This window comes from Littorina saxatilis, linkage group LG4, assembly GCF_037325665.1.
Source record: "Littorina saxatilis isolate snail1 linkage group LG4, US_GU_Lsax_2.0, whole genome shotgun sequence".
In the NCBI taxonomy this organism is placed as follows: domain Eukaryota; kingdom Metazoa; phylum Mollusca; class Gastropoda; order Littorinimorpha; family Littorinidae; genus Littorina; species Littorina saxatilis.
In genome coordinates this window covers 37182067-37194566 of record NC_090248.1, presented here as the reverse complement: position 1 = coordinate 37194566, position 12500 = coordinate 37182067, and the positions used below count along the sequence as shown (strand labels likewise).

Genomic DNA, 12500 nt, shown 5'->3' with positions numbered 1-12500 from the left:
AGCTTTTCAAATGAATTTGCTTCCGTCCTCTTAAAAAACAGGGTTCAGCTGTTTACTTGTAAGCAAACCGAAGAAAATGAAGGAAAACAATGACACTGAGCATACTTGAAGGAGTTTGTGTTTAAACGTGTCTGTATTCATAATGTGATTAAATTCATCAGGTTACATTTCAAGTTACTACCTCCGATTCCATTCCACGTTTCCTGAAAAGGAAATTGCAAGACATGTGTTTTACTGTGTGAGATTAGAAAGATGTAAAAGTATGCCGTCTCTTCTTTTTCCTTCATTTTTCTTCCGGTATTGCGAGATTGTAACCTATTATTTTGTGTGGAAGCACCGTTTCCACTTGGAAACTTAGATTGATGGGTTATTAGTTTTACAGTGATAGATTTTATTGCGTGCAATGAATAGATGTGACCAGATGTGTATAAAGGTGAAATGATATTTTGATGGTACGTACAGTACAGAGGCATTTGGCTAGTGATGGTTTCTAGGTGATTTTGGTCAAGTGTGTGTATGGCGCGTATGTGTGTACAGAACAGCAGCATGAACCATGAGAATTTTGTGATGCAATTTTACCACCTTATGTGATGGCTTTGCCTCCAGGCAGCAAGAGTGAGATTTTTCCTTCCATTTATTTTCTCCATCGAGCCTGACCTTCCCCCCTCCCCACCCCCCACCTCACCCCCCACCTCAATTTGTTTTTCTTTTGAGTGTGAGCAGCATTGAGAGATGTTGATTTGACTTTGCGAGCAGTGTGAGCAGCATTGAGAGATGTTGATTTGACTTTGCGAGCAGCATCGAAAGATGTCGTTTGGGTTGTATGTTGTTTTGAGAACAAGTATCGAAAGATGCAAGTACAGATTTTTTTGTAGAATGATTCCCCCCTCCCCGCCCGCTCTTTTCCTCGATACTTGAAAGAACTAGCAATGGTTCAGCATTTCAAGTCTGGTGCTCCTGATATGCGTACATTACATCTCACTCTTGTTTTGCTCTGGCTGATGTTTCCATCCAATGACTCTGGTTTGCAGCTTTACAATTACAGAATGTCTTTTATGGTATGGTAAACGAAGCGAGAGTGTGGGATTTTTTGGTCCTGCTCCGTTGCAAGATAGCGTGCACATTGTTGCTTTCACACAACGATCTCAAAGAGGTGCATGATATTTCTGATGTAAATATCCATTCTTGTCTCTCCTGTGTGTAAAAGTTGTCACTTGTTTTGCGACCATGATACAATTCAAAAATGGCAACCATGCAGGGCTGATGTGAGAGAGTCCTTGCAGCAATATTCTGATGTTTTATTGAAATTGTAATGTACAGAAAATTGATAAAAACTACAAAGTGAATATACTGAACGGTGACGTCTAATGTCCACGTTTATGTTTATATAAAATGAGCAGAAAAAAACCTTGAAAAAAATGAGCATATGCAAAGTAAACTTTGCGAATGAATATAACTTTTGTTTGTTTTCATTTCATGTTTACATGTTTGTGTGTGTGTGTTTTCGTGTTTTCTCTCTCTCTCTCTCTCTCTCTCTCTCTCTCTCTCTCTCTCTCTCTCTCTCTCTCTCTCTCTCTCTCTCTCTCTCTTGAGTCTGTCTGTCTCTTGGTTTCTGTTCTTGTGCTGATGTGTGCTTGAGTGTGTGTGAAGAGCACTTTCTGGAAAATGAAAACAGATGGACAAAAAACTCATCTCAAACACAAAACCTCTCACTATGGATAACATCAAACAACCACAAAAACAATCTGATTCATCACAAACGCTTTCTGAAAGATCAATTCTTAGTACATCTCTAAAGCATAGCACAAAAGCAAGAAAGGGACTACCACAGTATCTCATGATGAAGTCATTATCTTCTCTACACTTTGTTCAAACACCTTTTTGGAGAAAGAAAAGTGTTTTTTCTAAAACAGAAGCATTTATACCATAACATACAAAACACAGAACTGAAAACCTGAGTTTTGTTTTATGAAAAAACACTTGACTTGATTGACATGCTCACTCAGGAAGCAATTAACATTAAAAACCATTAAGACAATGTATTTCATGGTGAGAAATGTTCACTACCTTACACTTTGTACAAACATCTCTGATGTTGAAAAAAATGGTGCTCTTTCTGCAAACAGATGCAAATGTTATGGATAGCAACAAGCGCTAAAATTGTATTTTAAGACAAAAGCATTAAAAGAAGTATCTACAAACTAGCAGAGGGAACACATCTTTTTTTCATTCAGTGCACACAAGGAACAGCAAAAAGCTTGCTATGAACTTTGGCACACACACACACACAACTAACTGAATGTTTCCTGTTGATATTGTGTTTCCAATTTCACACACACACACATACATATGCATACACACCAATACCTGAATGTTTCCTGCTGATAACGTGTTCACACACACACACACACACATAACTGCATCTTCCCTGCTGATATCGTTTTTCCGATCACACACGTACACAAACACACACTGACACGGAAAAACTGCCATGTTTCCTGCTCGTACCGGTCTTCCCATTTTCAAACACTGCATTACGATCAATATGAATGCGTTATTTACAGATATCGCAAGGAAGCCAATATAGGGACCTAAACAATAGCAAAGTGGATGTCGAAAATAAAACTGATGGTATATATATGGATTCCTTTAAATGACAATTATTCCTTGATCAATGGAACTTTAGAAGGGTGTAGGTTATGCCAAAACACTGGCCTAGTTTCTTCTTTATAGTTCACTTAGTAACTGCGCGTTGTCAAAATGTTGTCAGTTCTGTCAGTCTAGTTCACTTTTATCAGATTATGTCCCCCAATCATGAGATCGCCCCGCATGAGTCATTGAACTGACCCAGATACTTACGATACAGTAGTAACTCGATGTTAAGACCTCCACAAATCTGAAGAATAACACGAAAAAGGTCTTAACAAAGAGGTAGTCTTGAAATGGAGGTACATTAATTTTACAGACACGACGAAGAGAAAGTCTGTGAAATGTGAGGTCTTAACAATGTAATAGAGCCTGATGGAGTCTTAAAATGGCGGGTCTCCGTCAAAACAGTAGGCCTACGGTGTAATGCAATACCGAACAATGCAACATAAATGTATGCGGTTTGTAATGTATGTACATTTAAAAACTGTGATAATACTAAAGTCCCTTTAGCTCAGAAACAAAATTTCATTAAAACTGACTCAGCCAGTTCATGGAAGTTTTAGTGTTCTCAGTTTACTCAGTCATAACAATTTTCATACAATATGCACGTTTTGAAATTGTAAGTCCTAGATGTTAACACACAATGATGGGGCGTTACGGTAGACAATTCGCCGCTCTGTCTGTCTCTCCGCTGTCAGTCTCTCTGTCTCTGTCTGGACTAGCTAGTCCCTCAGTCCATCAAACCACATACATATACGGGAAAGCACACGGCGTACGGAGATATTGAATTTGTGACACTAGTCAGTCAGTCACTTCGGAGGACAGTCGAATTTCATCATTCCTTGTAGATGTCATCGGGAAACCCGAAATCCGTAAAGTGGAACACCGGCCTAACACAACCCCCCCCCCCCCCCCCCCCCCCCCCCCCCCCCTTCAAGACCTCCAACTTATCTCTGAGAAAATGCAGTCTTAAAATGGATATCCTTTATCTAGATCTAGATCTTATGAACAGTAGATCTTAAAATCAAGGACATAAAATAAAGGGGGAAGTCAAATCAGTGTGTCTGTACATGACAGAAACGCATAATGGACACTCGCTATATTTCATCAAGTTTTGCTACAGTGACCGGAAAAGTGGTCATGCACGGGCGACCCGCGCGAATCAATCATGACATTTACACTTTCCACACACACTCGGCCAGTGTGATGGATAATCTATGAATGTCACTATAGCAAGGGCGGACGGGGGGGGGGGGGGGGGGGGGGGTTCTGGGGTTTCCGGAACCCCCCCCCCCCCCGGCCCCAAGCCAAAAAAAAAAAAAAAAATAGTGTTTTTGGGGGGTATTAATCAGTGACAAAATCTGCTGCCTGAAACTGGTAATGATCATCCTCAGAATGCACCAGATTGCACCATTTTGCATCCTTTTTTTCAAAATTTTCCGGACCCCCCGCCTAGAAAGCTAGCCGTCGGCTCGGCGCTTCGCGCCTTCACACCCATATCTTCACAATATACTTTTGGAACCCCCCCCCCCCCAATAAATGAACTGATCCGCCCCTGCTATAGTGTGCCGATGATATTGCTGCCAGAAAACTGGTTCAAGTGCTTCTGTAGTTCTATGACATATGACTTATACGGGGAAGCAGACATGACATGACATCCGATGATCATATGATGGACTTCGATCATGTTAAACATATCAGATACCTCATTTCCCATACCAACCCCATTTCAGTTTGACACTGGTGTCAGTTTTGAACCAATAGACACATTACGGCAATAACTCTGTCGGGTTTTTTAATGGGTTGTAGAAGACGGTTGTTTTTCTGGATTGTAGGAGACGGTTGTTTTTCCTTGGAAATACTGAGGCAAACAAACCTACGTGACATTGTTTGTGGAGTCAAGTTGTTTCTTAAACTGCGTATTTTTCAGTGTTCCCTAGAGTGTTGACCAACATAGAAAAAACAGCCTATAGTATTGTTATATGCGCCATAAATATCCCCCACTCCCCTTTCCTGCCACATCAAAGAAAAAAGTTATTCTTGTATACATTTTGCAATTATTTTCTGCGAAAAGCATTTTTCTGCTATTGACAGTTACCGTTTTTGCCTTGCTCAGGTGCAACTTATTCTTAGAGAAACTGTTGGAAAACACATGTAAGTTGCAACCGAAACAATTGCCCCAGCCACCATCCTCCCGACCTCTCCCTATATCCTTTCATCGGCACGGAAGTTCGTTTGTGAGTATTGTATTGTACGTCACGTGTTTGCACGTGATGCATGTTATTTTGCATAGTCAGCATTTCTCGCTGGCAGACCATCGCATTTTTTATTAATATGTAATTACCACGTCGTTGAAATGGTGCAGCTGATAAGGGTTGTATTTTTGCTTCTTATCTATGTTTTTACACAATCATATATGTATGGATTGCAAGATATTTTCGAAAGAAAATGTCCCAGGCATTCTCCGAGTGTACAGCCTTGATAGGTTTGGCTTGTGTGGGGGCGTTCAGCGACGGTTTGGCGAGTAAACATGATGAATATACTAATACAGAGAGAGAGAGAGAGAGAGAGAGAGAGAGAGAGAGAGAGAGAGAGAGAGAGAGAGCGAAAAACGTCGAAAATGTATTGTCTAGGCCAACTGATCCATGCACATGACATGACCTCCCCCCCCCCCCGTTCTCTCTCTCTCTCTCTCTCTCTCTCTCTCTCTCTCTCTCTCTCTCTCTCGTTGCTCTCTCTGTCTCTCTGTCTCTTTCTCTTTCTCTGTTTGATTCTCTTTCAAGTCTTTCTCTCTATTGCTCTCAGTGACTGACTCACACTGGCACACAGACACACAGACACACACACACACACACAATCTGTATCTCTTACTCAGAGCCGGTGTGTGTGGGCGTTGTTTTGCTCGACATGTCGGCCCAGCGTCTGTGACCCAGGCCATAGGAGCGGCGCTAAATCGATCACAGGCTCTACTCACATTGGTGCCATGAAATCGATGTCTATACCCTCAACACAGAAATACCGCTGTGCATGCAATCTTGGAGGCAGGGGCGCACAGGGCGGGTCGCTATAACCTGCAACACGAACATTGATGATGGCAGGTGGAAGAGTTAGGGATCGTATCATTGGGGTGGGGTGGTGGAGGATTGGGGTGTTTATCAAGGGGTGTGAAGTCAGTGGGGAAGGGGGAGTTGAGTCTCTTGACATTATCAAACAAAAACGTTGGGGGAAAAGTTTTAATTTTGCTGTGCAGTTTCAGTTTTGAGTGCTGATTTTGATCTCAGTAAAGCATTCATTGTGTTGGTGTCAGGCTATGCAGATATTGCCGGTGTGACGTTTTCATCTTTCGCCGTGGTGATACTTCGATTCTCGGCCTCGTTGATCTAGTATAAACTCTACACTGAACAAAAAAAACACCCTTCGATAGTACTGATGAGCGACTTTGTGTAGGCCTACCTTACATTCATGGGGCCAAATTTGTCCAACCAATTCTTTTGTATTTAACTTAGAAATTTTATTCATCCTAAAATGTTTCCCTTCTTGGGGGTGAAATCTATTACATTTCACCATCAATTTTCTTCACATGCAAGAAACTGACATGCTTTTCGTCCATAAATAATTTCACTTCTTAATGTTACCAGGAAACAACATTTCAGTCTTGAGTATAATATCGAGGGGGAAATATGTACACAGGCGAAAGATGAAATCGTGACACCGGTGCCGCGGGCAGGGGGGGGGGGGGGGGGGGATGAGGGGTGGGAGGGGTGAGTTTCGAGGAAGACTCAAAACTCCTGCCATCTACAAAATTGCCAAACAGGCATGAGACCAAGGGTAGGGCGGATGGTGGCGAGAGAGGTGTAGGGACGGGAAATGTTTACAGTGCCGTGTGCCGGGCTGGGAGCTGTGCCCGCCAATGTTTAGCTCAGGCACCGTCGCGGCAGACGCGCCTTAGTTCTATGCAGGAAAATGCAGCGCGCTATTCTAGCCATCTGGCCAACTGTCGTCCTCGTCTGAAAGGCAGACTGGTACCAAGAGGTGTAAGTTACGCCCGCCTTCAGGCTCAGGCATTTTCAAACGCTCGACTCAAGACTACAAAGGCATCAGGGGTATTCGTGCAGGCGGCAACAAGTTATTTTGTCTCAGTCTAGTTTCTAAGCCCTTCTCAACGACCAGGCTTGCCAGAATGGCAGTACGAAAGCTTTCATGGCGGAACTCCTTTGCAGGGTTCGTGTCAAAATGAGAAACACACTGACCGGCACAGATACTGGCCCATGTTGCACGTAGGCTACGCAACCGACATACACATACAGACATGTCACGTAAAGCCCATTGTGTGAACTGACATAAAATCAATGATAACAAATAAAGAAAGCCTATTTCGTGAAACTGACATGACGTTAATGGTAATTAAAGAAGCGAAATGAAGCAAGCTCGCACGTACTGCGCTGCTGACATTGACAAGCTCGTAAAATCCGGCCGGTATTGTGCAATAGTAATAAGAAGGAAAATGAAGTTGACCGCATACAGAAGAACAATGTTAACAAGAATGGGCCTGTGTCCGTGTCAGAGCTACAGTGGAACAAGAATGGGCCTGTGTCCGTGTCAGTCAGAGCTACAGTGGAACAAGAATGGGCTTGTGTCCGTGTCAGAGCTACAGTGGAACAAGAATGGGCCTGTGTCCATGTCAGAGCTACAGTCAGTGGAACAAGAATGGGCCTGTGTCCGTGTCAGAGCTACAGTGGAACAAGAATGGGCCTGTGTCCGTGTCAGAGCTACAGTGGAACAAGAATGGGCCTGTGTCCGTGTCAGAGCTACAGTCAGTGGAACAAGAATGGGCCTGTGTCCGTGTCAGAGCTACAGTGGAACAAGAATGGGCCTGTGTCCGTGTCAGAGCTACAGTGGAACAAGAATGGGCCTGTGTCCGTGTCAGAGCTACAGTGGAACCCTCTTTTAAGACCTCAACAAATCTGAGAAAATCCTGTCTTATAAGGAGGGAGTGTTATAAGGAGGGAGTCTTAATATAATGGACGTGAATTTACAGAGGCAATGAACAACAAATCTGAAAAACCAAGGTCTTGAAGAAGGGGACGTCTTATATTGGGTGTCTGAAATGGGGGGGGGGGGGGGGGACACTATAATGTCTAGAAACACTGTATAGCCATGAGGTAAATTTCTGTCCATGTTTAATTAAGTACAAACACGAAAAACACTCACGCAACACACGATCAAATGAAGCAATGAAAAGCCAAGAAATAGGACCAAAGACATGTGAATTAAGCCAAACATGCTCAATCCAGCCTCTATTTCACCTTTATTTATTCTAGATAAATGAAAGAGACTTGAACCTGGATCCTACAAAGAGCCACCCACGTCAGTAGGCTGCACGACAAAAACACATGATACAGCACAATGGATTCATATCTCTGATTGCATTTTTCGCACGCGGAAAAGCTTGACATCATTACAAGTGAGACAGAAAAGGGGAAAAAAATGGAAAAAACCTGCGAAAGTCACGTTGCTGACAATACATATCAAAATATGTTCACGTCATGACAGGAAATCAATATCACATGACTTATCACCATCACAGTATTGTATTGTATTGTGAAACGTAATATGGTATGTAGAAATAGTTAAGGTGGTTGCCTACCCTATACTTTGGCCACAGTGCACAGTTGTCAGGAGAGATCGTAATGCTACCACTAGATCGACTTCACTGAGTGTTGTCGCAATTTCTCACACGAAGAGACAAAAATAATATCCTTGTTATTATAGCAGAAGCAACAAGAACAAGATCAAGAAGAAGAAGAAGAAGTAGAACAACAACAACAACAACAACAACAACAACAACAACAACAACAACGACGACGACAAACACGATGACGACGACGACAACAACAACAACTAACACGACGACGACAACAACAACAACTACGACGACGACGACAACAACCACATCAACTTTTCTTCTTCTTAATTCTTCTTTCTTACTTGACCAATACATTTCCCTCAAAAATCATCACGTAAAGATTGTATTTTGATTGATATATATCTGTTCAGGACAAAGACCTTAAACGGATAGTCGCAATACATTTCCCTCAAAAGAGAAAAATCATCGCGTAAAGATTGTATTTTGATTGATATATCTATTCAGGACAAAGACCTTAAACGGATAGTCGCAGTTGTCGAAGGATGGGGACAGAAACTGAAAACTCAGTTTGAAACTCGATATTACGTTTTTACGTGTGTCGATATAATGTTTTTACGTTTCTCAAACCACATTTGGGAGTCGTGAGGTTCACTGTCAATGTCGCTGCTTTGTATTTATCGAGAAAAAAATAGTGTGTGTGTGTGTGGGTGTGGGTGTGAGTGTGTGTGTGTGTGTGTGGGGTGTGTGTGTGTGTGTGCGCGTTTGAGTTTGTGCGTGCGTGCGTGTGTGTGTGTTTGTATGTGTGTGTGTGTGTGTGTGTGTGTGTGTGTGTGTGTGTGTGTGTGTGTGTGTGTGTGTGTGTCAAGAAGCAACATTCATTTAACTCATTTTAGTCTATGCAGCAGAAAAAAATTCGAAGCGCCTATATTTCCTGTGGGATGTAAAAAGTACAAACTGAACAGGACATTCTGAACACAGGGACCACGCAAACGTGTCAAGTTGGAAAAAAACAAAAAAACAAAAATCTAACATGAGCGTTATACTGCAGTTGATTAGCTGATTTGCGGTTCAATCAGTATCAGGTTACACCCAACAGTCGACTTAACATAATGCTCTCAATATGCTATTAACACTTGACTGAATGATGTCAGTACTTTCCGCCTGTAGGAAATGAATATTCTGTATCATCAGTACTTGAATTTCAACAAGGAAGGAAGCTAAATCGATACTACATTATCATATTGAATTAGCCTCGACTGTGCAGGAACACGATTTCGTAATAAATCCTTCTAAACCGGATACACTGTTTGAGATACAACGTATTTTGGTTTTGGTCTAAGTCAAGTGTTCTTCTTCTGGGTCAACTGATAACAGACATTCAACCCGGATCAACAGTACAATGCCAAATATGGAAAACGCCAGCTATTGTTATCAAAAGAGCTTTATCGCCCAAGTGTAGTAATAAACAAGATAATTATGTTCTTCTGGCTGACAGTAGACGGCCTATCTCCTTTCTATGCAAATACCGTATACATGGGTGTATGTTTTCAAACAAGCCATATCGCCCCCGTGCAGTTATAAACCAGATATGCCCTTCTACATTAGAAAACAGGAGCTGACACTATCACCAAGTTGATAAGCAAATTAATACCGCTTGAGTGCAGCCAGTTTTTCAAGTAAACAGCCATGATATGGCCCACGTCGAGTTATAATAAACAAGATATGTCCTTTTGACAGATTGCAACAGATATCATATCTATGCAAATGTGTTATGGGTGCAAGTACGCAAATAAAGAGACCGAAAAGCCCTCGCGATAGTGTTCTTGACACGCAATTTGTGTCACACAATAAGTGTCACAGTCAGTGTCACAGTCTGTGTCAGTGACAAACGTACCAATTCAGCGTTCACTGGCTAACTTTAACGTTGGTTGATGTCAGAAACGATTTTCCCGATAGTGTGGACAGTTACATTGCGTGTCATCTCCGTTGCATGCATGTGAGTGAGGTGATTTGTGATCGTATCTGTAGTGTTTCTACATAGTAATATGATGTGTGTTTCGTGGGACGAGGGGTGAGGGGTGTGGAGTGGAGGGTATGGATAAGAAGAGGGCGGGTGGGGGGAGGGGGGTAGTATGTGTGTGTGTGTGTGTGTGTGTGTGTGTGTGTGTTTGTATTTGTGTGTGTGTGTGTGTGTGTGACGGTGTGTGTCAGTGTGTGTGTGTGTGTGTGACGTACGGTGTGTGTGTGTGGATGATGTGTGTGTGTGTGTGTGTGTGTGTGTGTGTGTGTGTGTGCCGGTGTGTGTGTGTGTGTGTGTGTGTGTGTGTGCCGGTGTAAGACGTAAGACGTAAGACATTTTATTGATTAAGTGTGTGCCGGTGTGTGTGTGTGTGTGTGTGTGTGTGTGTGTGCCGGTGTGTGTGTGTGTGTGTGTGTGTGTGTGTGTGCAAACACGCAAACAAGGCAAACAAGGAGGTCCGCGGTAAGTAAGGCTCCTCTGAGTGCAGGATATTTCATGAAAATGGTACGATGTATTGCGTTCAGCACTAGCATAGCATGCCAGCTGAGGCACACAATTATAGCTGTGCTCCACGATCTTGAAGATTTTACAAATTTAGCACTACCGACGATGTAAAATTGACATTTTGTAACTTGAACTAACCGTATAGTCAACTCCTTGTACCTCTCTTTTGATGAGAAACAGTAAGCCTATGCTCGCAATATTAAAGTAAAAGTCTACCGGCAAACAACATACTCAATTATTTTCCAAGTTTCAGTGACGACGGAGCAAGATTTAACCAGCAGTAACAATTTGCCTGTCCAGTATGTCACAGTCATTCGCAAAGTAAAAAAAAAAAAAAAAAATTAAATCGTCGTAATTGCCGCCTTTTCGCCATGCTCAAACAAAACTTCACGTCAAACTTGCAAGCGTAACAAGCCTAAGCCAAACATTGTTAATACGGCTGATTCTCCTACTGCTTCAATGGTGTTGGTATTATTCATTCTGTGACGCAAACCTAGCAGCAAATTACGTGGCTGTACGAATAAATTTAAAGTGCGCGCCCATAGCTGTTGACTGTTGACATAGACTGCGGGTCACGCCACTAGACTATTCCAGCTACTTCTCACCTCCCTTCTCCTCACCCTTTCCCTCTTACCCCCTTCACCTCGGTGTGTGTATGTGTGTGTGTGGGGTGGTGGTGGTGGTGGAGGGTGGTGTGTGTGTGTGTGTGTGTGTGTGTGCCGGTGTGGGTGTGTGGGTCTCTCTCTCTCTCTCTCTCTCTCTCTCTCTCTCCGAGTCTCTCTCTCTCTCTCTCTCTCTCTCTCGTTATCTCTCTCTCTTTCCCTCTCTCTCTCTCTCTCTATTTCAGACTTTCTCTCTCGGTGTCTGTCCCTGTCTGTCTGTCTGTCTGTCTGTCTGTCTGTCTGCCTCTGTCTGTCTGTCTGTCTGTCTGTCTGACTGTCTGTCCGTCTGTCTGTGTCTGTGTCTGTGTCTGTCTCTATGTCTGTCTATCTGTCTGTCTGTCTATCTGTCTGTCTGTCTGTTTTTCTGTATCTCCGCCTCTAAGCTTTGCTGATAGAATTGTGTTGACTTGTTTCGTTTCACTTCTCTTTAATGGTACGTGCCCTCGGTGGTGGCTTATTCATTTAAACAAAATTTTCATTCAGTTGCAATATCATAAAACAATGTGATATTTGAATCCGTACTCAAACAGCTGCTTGTATTAGTGGATCTTTAAAAGCTAATAAAAGCAGAATTAAACATGGCTTTTCATTGTTTACTTTTGTTGCTCTAAACAGATGTAAGAAACTTTTTTTTCGATGTTTTTTCTCTATTTTTCTAGAAAGGTGCAGCTGATTTAGCCTAAAGGTTTAATATATGTGCACACTTGCTCTGCACCAATTGTTAATGTCGCCATTTGTCACTGTCAACACTAGTTGAATTGAACCCACAGTCCTGCAGATTTGAAAGAATTGCAGCGAGTTACATTGACGCCCGCAAAAACGAACCCAATCTATTTTTCTTGTACTGCAAGCTCCCGCCCCCACCCCCCCCCCCCCTCTCTCTCTCTCTCTGTCTCTGACTGTCTGTCTGTCTGTCTGTCTGTTTGTCTGTCTCTCTGTGTCTCTCTGTCTCTGTCTCTCTCCGGGTCTCACTCTGTGTCTCTCTCTATCCCTCCGGCTATCTGTCCCTGTCTCTCTT

General features: G+C 42.7%; 1 protein-coding gene and 1 long non-coding RNA gene across 2 annotated transcripts in view; one reads left to right on the top strand and one right to left on the bottom strand.

Annotated features, from left to right (window-relative positions):
• The window catches only part of LOC138964651 (protein BTG2-like), a 4271-nt gene extending 2815 nt beyond the window's left edge, over positions 1-1456 (top strand). Inside the window, exon 1 of the mRNA XM_070336659.1 lies at positions 1-1456. This exon is cut by the window's left edge and continues 2815 nt beyond it. The gene's annotated coding sequence lies outside the window, so the exon portion shown is untranslated.
• LOC138964660 (uncharacterized) overlaps positions 1-12500 on the bottom strand; it is a 464957-nt gene that overhangs the window by 308532 nt on the left and 143925 nt on the right. The window lies entirely within an intron of this gene.